Genomic DNA, 9,127 nt, shown 5'->3' with positions numbered 1-9,127 from the left:
CGACTAAGCCATGGAGACACCCCCATAATCTGCCTTTTTGACCCCAATGATTTGTGTCTCTCCTACATGCAAAATACTCTGACCTTCCCCTAAGGCCCTAAAAGTCTCATCCTATCAGGGCATCAACCTGAAATCCTGAATTTTGTCACTTTAATCAAGTTCTGATGAAAACAGGGCTTCTTGGAAGGAGTTCCTTAGCTGTCCTCACCAGGTGCAGTACTGCTTTATCCAAACATTGCAAGTGAGAGACAACAAGTTATCTGTTTTCTACATTATCCAACACACAGGCAGGCCCATGGTAACTGCTGTGGACCCTCCTCCTCACATAGGGAGGAAACAGGCACACAGGAGCCACTGTCCGTAGCAATTCTGAAATCAAGCAGTTCTATGATTTAGATCAGACTTAGGAATACTTCTCTGTGGGTCTTGGTTCTGTCCTCTGAATCATCCTTCCTTATTCATGAAAGGTGACCAGTGTTTGCAGCTGAGGGGTTGTTTCAGCCCATTTCCTAAACTATTGCACACGTTAAGGAATCTACAGTTCTCTTCTCACTTTATATTGTCCCTCTCCCTTTCAAATGTCAGCATTTGAGTTTGTGACACATGGTTTAGACCGAGTTCTTGTAGGGAAAAATGAAATCTGTATTCAGGGAACATTTTAGGAGTTCAGAATGACCAAAACGTTGAGTGTTCCCTGGGTTTCTCTCTGCTAGAATGTCTAAACACATACCCACAGTTTTTCTAGAGCTGTGTGTCAGCCCTCATTCCTGACTGTGTGAACCTGTAAGGCAAGGCCTTTTTCTCAAGAAGAAATAGACAAATCCATTAAGCTGAGCTATTTTAATATAGCTCTCTCAGTAACTGATAGAAATAAAAACATCAATAAAGACACAGGAGATTTGAATAGCATGCTTCAGAATTTTGACCTGATTGACATAATAGAACACTGGATCCATGGTCCCTGGGTGTCTCAGTGGGTTAAAACCTCTTCCTTCCGCTAAGGTCATGATCCCAGGGTCCTGGGATTGAGCCCCACATCAGGCTCTCTGCTCAGCAGGAGCTGCTTCCTCCCCTCTCTCTTTGCCTGCCTCTCTGCCTACTTGTGATCTCTCTCTGTCAAATAAATAAATAAAATCTTTTAAAAAAAGAACACTGGATCCAATAACTATAGAATACATATTCTTTTCAAGTGCACATTGAATATTTATTGATATGCTCAGCCATAATGTAAGTCTAACCAAATTTCAAAAGGCTAAAATTGTATAGAGTATGTTCAATGACCACAGTTGGGTTACACTAATCATCAAAATCAAAAAGAAAACTAGAAAATTTAAAAATATTTGGAAATTGAATAGCACACTAGTAAATAATCCAAAGGTCAGAAATCACAATAGAAGGTAGAAAATATTTGATTCAAATGGCAATGAAAGTATAATATGTTAAAACTTGTAGAATGTAGTTAAAGCCATGTTTAGAGTGAAATTTGTGGCTTTAAATGAATATATTTCCCAAAAAATGGCTGAAAATAAACTATCTAAATATCTACCTCAAGTAGTTAGGAAAAACATTCAGAAATTAAATACAAATGAACTAAAAGGAAGAAAATAATAACATTGACAGGATAGGTTAATAAAATAGAAAATGAAGATATGGGGGCACCTGGGTGGCTCAGCTGATTGTCTGCCTTTGGCTCAGGTCATGATCCCAGGGTCCTGGGATGGAGCCCTGCATTAGGCTCCTTGCTCAGTGGGGAGTTTCCCTCTCTCTCTGTGTCTCTGTCCCTACTTGTGCTCTCTCTCTCAAATAAGTAAGTAAAGTCTTAAAAAAAATAAAAAGAACAGAAAAGAAAAGAAAAAGGGGGCACCTGGGTGGCTCAGTCATTTGGCATCTGCCTTTGGCTCAGATCATGATCCCAGGGTCCTGGGATTGAGCCCCGCATGGGGCTCCCTGCTCAATTGTAAGCCTCCTTCTCCCTCTCCCCCCCCCCCTTAATTCCCTCTCTTACTGTCTCTCTCTGTCAAATAAATAAATAAAATCTTATTAAAAAAAAGAAAAAGAAAATGAAGGCATGAAAGAGAGGTATCAAAGAACCAAAAGTTAATTCTCTGATAAAACTACTAAAATTGAAAAACTTTTGGCTAGACAGATGAAGGACAAAAAGAGGAGACACAATTATCACTTTAGAAATGAAGAATGCCATGACTACAGATCCCATATGAATCAAAAAGACAGTGAGAGGATATTGTAAATAACTATATCCCAACAAACTTGAAATTTGAATGACGTGAACAGATAACTAGAAAAGCACAACCCACCAAAACTGACACAGGAAGAAATAGGAAAACCGAGTAGTCCTATTTCTATTAAAGAAATTGAATTTTTTATTTATAAAAATCTTCTTACGAAGAAAACTCCAGGTCCAGGTGCTTCCAGAGAATATAAAAAGTAGGAATGCTTCTCAACTTATTTTATGTGATCAACATTACCTAGACACAAAAACCTAACAAGGGCATTATAAGGAAGGGAAGTTAGAGGCCAAACAAAGATGCAAAGTTCTAAAAAATATATCAGCAAACCAAACCCAAAGATCTAAAAGTAAGATAATACCACACAACCAAGTTGTGTTAACTCCAAGGATATAAAGTTGATTTGACATTTGAAAATTAATCAATAGAACTCTCCACTTTAACAGAATAAAGTTAGGAAAACCATAGGATCGTCTCAAGAGACGTAGAAAAATTTATAAAAGTTACCACCCATTTATGATAAAAACTTTTCAAACAAAGAACAGAAAGGAACTTCCTTCATCTGATAAAGGACACGCACAAAAAAATCCTACATCCAACATCATACTTACTGATGAAATATAAAAGCCTTTCCTCCTGAGATGGAAAAGAGAAAAGTGTGCCCACTACCACCCCTTCTATTCAACATTGTGCTGTCCCTTGTGAAATAACAAAAAGGAGTGTAGAATAAGAAAAAAAAATAATTAAAATTATAATTATTTGAGGTCAGGGGCTTGGCTTAATTCTTCTGCTGGGTCCTGGCACAGAGTAAATGTTTGGTTGGTGGGTAATTGTTGAGTGGACAGATGAGCAATGGATGGACAAAAAGAATGTTAAGTAGTGGGGCCCCAAGGCAGGGTCCTATACTACAGGGGCACTGGCCACTACGTAATCAACAGAAAAAATACAACAACAGTGAATTGCACATGGGAAATTTTTTATTGATAAAACAACTTGGTGGAAGAATCAGGGAAATCTTCCTGATATAAAATACAGGTCAGCAAAGTCTTGGCCACTGTGTCCATGTCTTTTTTCTCTCTAGGAGCTTCAGTAGAGAGGTAAAGATATTTGGCTCTGCTTTGACCCTAAAGATTTTTAAAAATCCTTAATTTTTTTAAATTTTAAGGATACTTATTTTATTTTACTATATTTAAAAAAGATTTATCCACTTATTTTTTTTTTTAAGATTTTTATTTACTTATTTGACAGAGATCACAAGTAGGCAGAGAGGCAGGCAGAGAGAGAGAGGAGGAAGTAGGCTCCCTACTTGAGGAGAGAGCCCGATGCGGGGCTCAATCCCAGGACCCTGAGATCATGACTTGAGCTGAAGGCAGAAGCTTTAACCCACTGAGCCACCCAGGCGCCCCTATCCACTTATTCGTTAAAAGGATTTTATTTATTTCTTTGAGATAGAGAATGAAACAGAGAACACAAATGGTTGGGGGTACAAAGGGAGAGGGAGAAGCAGGCTCCCCATTGAGCAGTGAGCCCAACGTGGGACTTGATCCCAAGATCCTGGGATCACGACCTGAGCTGAATGCTTAACCAATGGGTCCACTCAGGCACCCATAATTTACTTATTTTAGAGAGAGAGAAGGAGAGAAACAGAGCGCATGGTGGGGAAGTGCTGAGGAAAAGGGAGAGAGAGAGAATCCCAAGCAGACTCCCCCCTTAAGTGCAGAGCTGGAAGGGGGCTCGATCCCACAACCCCAAGATCATGACCTGAACTGAAATCAAGAGTTGGCCTCTTAACTGACTGAACCACCCAGGAGGGCCAGGAGCCCCTAAAGATTTTTATTTTTAAGTAATCTTTACATCCAACGGGGGGCTCAAACTCACAATCTGGAGATCAAGAGTCACATGCTCTACCAACTGAGCCAGCCAGGTGGCCTGCACCTATGGATGCTTTTGTCTTGTATTTATGAATACAGATTTTTTGGTCAAGATTTTATTTATTTGTTTGACAGAAAGAGAGAGAGCATGAGCACAAGCTAGTGAAGAAGCAGGCAGAGGGAGAGGTAGAAGCAGGCTCCCCACTGAGCAGGGAGCCTGAGGCAGGGCTCTATCCCTTGACCCTGGGATCATAACCGGAGGTTAATTGTCTGAGCTACCCAGGTGCCCCATGAATACAGATTTTTGATGAAATTATATTGATTACTTTTCACTGAGAAAATATTTCCCAGGACAAATCCCATTAAGTCAGTTCAATACCTTTGATTTTTCTACACAGCTATTAAATCTATTTCCAACCTTTTCATTTTCTCTTAAACTGAGCTATAATTATCTTCATCTGAAAAATAATTTTCTGTATAAATTGCATAATGATGACTTGTGTTATCAGTCAATTTAAAAAAATCCATATCACAGTTTAATAATTATAACTCCTGCCATTGTAAGTTATCTATTGTGGTCATTATTTCTATATTCTATGAAGTTACTTTTCCTGGGATGAGTTTTGCAGATCTACATTTTGTCAAGAAGACTTACTTGATTTTTTCATCAATTTTTAGTCAGGGAGTAATTTTACTGTGTGCAATTTAGATGTTGCCATTTTTATTTTTTCTGTTGATTATATAGTGGGTATGAATCTTACTTCACAAAGTTAGGGAAGTAAAAAACGACATATTTATTCATTTCAAATTAAATAAAGTCCAATTCAGAACTTAAATTACATGGGGTTCTTCCCTTGCAAAGGATCCAATCTTTTGAGGAGAAAAATATTTCACGAGCCCCTCCCATGCTTAATGGGTACCTCAGTCTACCATATGCTGTTCCTCCTCTAGAGAGTAGGCCACACATACATCCAAGCTCCAGACCTTCCTAGCTCTGGCAATCTCTTCTCTTTTGCTACCCTCAAAGGCATTGGCTCCTTCATGGCCTTTCCAGAAAATAGCCTCCCAAGCCTTCTTGGGTGAGAAGGAGACAGATTTCTTTTTCTGTTAATTCTTTTAGATTAGGATTAAGTATCTCAAGAGCAGTTTAGGAGAAAACAAAATGCCTAGAAGAAAATGTGAGAGCTGGGAGGGATGCATTAGGTGGAGGAGCACAAATTTCTCTTCTTCGAAATTAGTTTTGACTGTCGAAGGGTGATTGTCCACAATATATGAAGACTTTCTAAAATTAGGGAAAAAAGGAACCCCCCTTAAGACCACAATGGGATGGACTAGTGGGTACACCAGTGGTTGGTATTCTTCTCTCAGAACTTTTCCATGTCTTTCATTTCATTAATAACTTGGCATGTCATAGGTATTTGGACAGAGCCTCAGCCTTTGTGGGTACCCTGACTTCTAGGCCTCCCCCTCACCGCCCCCCCCCACCCCACAGGATTTCCTGCCTCAGTCCTGATCTCTCTGTTCTGATTTGCTTACCTAAAGTGTATTCTATGAGAAGTGCCAATATTACTCCATCCTGAAACAACTTCTCTTCTGTTTGATCTTGTCCACTTTGCTATATCCATCCTTGCTACCCATGAGTGCCTCCTGCCAACCTTTCTAGAGATTTTTTCCTTCATAAGGAACCAAAACAATACAGTTGTAAGCAAAACAAAACAAAATGCAAAATCCTTGTCTCTATATAGAGTTGTAGGACTAAAGAGAAATTTACATGAGACTCTTATAACAGCCCTGTAGGGTGTGTATATGGATATCCACAATTTGCAGAAAAATGAAATGACTTGCCCAAGATCACACAACCTCTGGGAATGGAGATGGGGAGGAGGATTGGAACTCAATTTTCTCTGGCTTGTCAGTCTCTGCCAGCTGCATCCCATTACCTTTTCAACCCCACACTCCAATAAAAATTCCTATCACAGGGGTACCTGTGGGGCTCAGTGGGTTAGGCCTCTGCCTTCAGCTCAGGTCATGATCCCAGGTTTCTGGGATCAAGCCTTCCATCAGGCGCTCTGCTCAGCAGGGAGCCTGCTTTCTCCTCTTTCCCTCTGCCTGCCTCTCTGCCTACTTGTGGTCCTGTCAAGTAAATAAATAAAATCTTAAAAAAAAAATTCCTGTCACAAACACAAGTCCCCAGTCTTTGTCATCACTTCCTACATACTCTACATTCTAGTCCAGTTACTTGGGACAGAGGTTCTTAACCTGGGGCCTGAGAGGCCAGTGGATGATGATCTTGGATGGAAGAGTTAATTTTTTTTTTTTTTTTAAGTAAGCTTCACACCTTGTGTAGAGTCCAATGTGGGGCTCAAACTCACAACCCTGAGATCAAGACCCCAGCTGAGATCAAGACCTGAGCCAAGATCAAGAGTTGGACACTTAACCAAATGAACTACCTGGGAGAACTACCTTTTATATTCATTAATCATTATAGAAATTAGTTTTTCTTTCCACATTGAATATAGGTAACAAACCACAGAAATAGCAGTACCCATGACTTCATCATCAACAGAAATCACAGATGTTCCCCATCACATTACAGTTGTTGCAAAACATCTTGAAATACTGTTTATGTTTGTTCATCACCACTTGGAAATTGTGCAATTATTAGACAGGCAGTGAGATCTTATTATTTAATTTGTTAATGAATATATGTATTACTTATGAGATTTAAAAATATCTTGATAACTGTATTTCAGTGTAAATGGTTTCCTTTTCTTGTGTTTAAGTTATGCACTTAAAATCATTATTTTGAGAGGGGCTTCATAGGCTTCACCAGCCTGCCTAAAGGGTCCAAGGCACAAAAAAGGTTGGGAACCCTTGACCCAAGTTTTCCTGAGCTCAGGGGAGGCTTCCTCTGCCCCCAACATGCTCCCCCAGTATAATTGTATAACTGTTCCCCCAGTATAATTCGAGAGTTTCTGCTTTGGTAAACTTTCCAAAAGGAACTCAGTCCAGAGTGGGACTTCATAATTGCAGGGCTGATGACCCCTCTCTTGGCCGCCGTTCCATCCAAACCCCCAGCAGCCATTGCAGGAGTTCCTTTGTGGAGCATCCTTATATCTTTGGCAATGCAAGGAGATTTGCTTTGCTTGTGAGCCTTTACAGAGTCAGAAGCTGGAGAAGGGTCTTGCTGAGGCTCCAGGTATGAGAACCTTGACTTCTTGGGGGCTCAGGTGACTGTGGACAGCACGGGGCCGGGGGAGGACCCATCTCTCCTCTTCTGAATGGAATCTGGTGCTTTCCTGGAGCCTGTGGCTGAGCTACGGGAACATCAACACAGGGAACAGGGGAGCTAGGCCAGGGTAGAGAGGTCATGGGGATTACATAAGGAACGTCTTTTGTTCTCTTAGACCTTGAATTTTATGAAATCTTGTCTGTTTGGCACACAGAATCTGATATCATGTCTGGCAAATAGTGGGTACTCAGGAAAAGCCTGATGAATGAATGAATGAATGAATGAATATGAGATTATACCTGTGTGTGTGGGTGAACAGTTGGAAGGGCTTTGTAGGGGCTAAAGTCCTGTGCGAGAATTTATATTCATTCATGTGACAAATATTCCTGAATGATTACTTCATGTCTGGCCCTGTTGCTGTGCTGGGGACATAGCTGTAAACTAGATAAAAATCCTGGAACCTCCTAGAGCTTATAATGTCTTGAGGATAATTTGTAGGTGGTAACCCTGGGCTTCTACTTGACCTCTTGGCCTGGGTTAGGCTTTCCCTCTAGGTTCCTACAGCCCCCTTCTTTCTCCCACTATAGCACTGATCACACTGAGATGTAACTGTTCCCCTAGACTGTGAGCAAAGTTCTGGGGTCAATACTTTAAAGTAGGAGTCAATACCTTATGCTCAGTGAATAATGACTAAGCATCTTCCATGGGGGTCCATGGCCCCACCCACCCAGAGGAAATTCAGCTTTTCTGGGAATAACAGTACTTTTGTTCTTCCTCTCTTTCTGGAAAGATTTCCCACTTTCTAGTTGAAATGAAAATTGGGAGCTCCTTCTTTTTTTTTTAAATTTTTTTTATTTTTTTAAAGATTTTATTTATTTATTTTACAGAGAGAAATCACAAGTAGATGGAGAGGCAGGCAGAGAGAGAGAGAGAGAGAGAGGGAAGCAGGCTCCCTGCTGAGCAGAGAGCCCGATGCGGGACTCGATCCCAGGACCCTGAGATCATGACCTGAGCCGAAGGCAGCGGCTTAACCCACTGAACCACCCAGGCACCCCTGGGAGCTCCTTCTTTTACCTTCCCCCACCATCCAAACATCACCCAAATAAAAAGAAAGAAAAGATCTCTATTGCCCTCCGGACAAGGCAGTTATGAAATTCCTGGGTCAGGCACTGCATGTTCCATGAATTAACTCATTTCACCCTATAAAGGAGATGATATTAGTCACATCCTACAGTAGAAGACATGAAGTTTCAAAGAGGACAAATGATTTTCCCAGTGTTGTAGCCTTTAAGTGACTGAGCTAGGATATGAACCCAGATCTGGTCTCCTTTGTCTGTGCACTTTGTATGACACCAGAATTCTTCCTACTCGTTTGAAGTATGGGCCATCCCAGGAGACACGTCAAGAACCAAGAATTAAAAAGAGAAAGGGAACAGGTTCGAAGACAATGGACATTAACACAAATTTTTCATAGCTGCTGTTAGAATGGACAAATTAAGTGGAACTAATATTTCCCAATATATATAATCTTCTGAATCTATTGGGGGTGTGTCTCAAAATATTTGCTAATTACTTGATTACTTGGCTTTCCAGCTTCACTGCTATATTGGTCTCCTAGGACTACCTTAACAAATTACCACAAGCTCGTGGTTTCAAACAACAGAAATTTATTCTTTCAGAGTTGAGAGGCCAGATGTCTGAAATCAGGGTGTTAGCAAGGTTGGTTCCTCTGGGAGGCTGAAGGAGAATCCTTCTCTGCCTCCCTTCTTTTTTTTTTT

This window comes from Mustela nigripes, chromosome 1 (genome assembly GCF_022355385.1).
Source record: "Mustela nigripes isolate SB6536 chromosome 1, MUSNIG.SB6536, whole genome shotgun sequence".
NCBI lineage: Eukaryota > Metazoa > Chordata > Mammalia > Carnivora > Mustelidae > Mustela > Mustela nigripes.
This window is presented reverse-complemented; position numbering follows the sequence as displayed.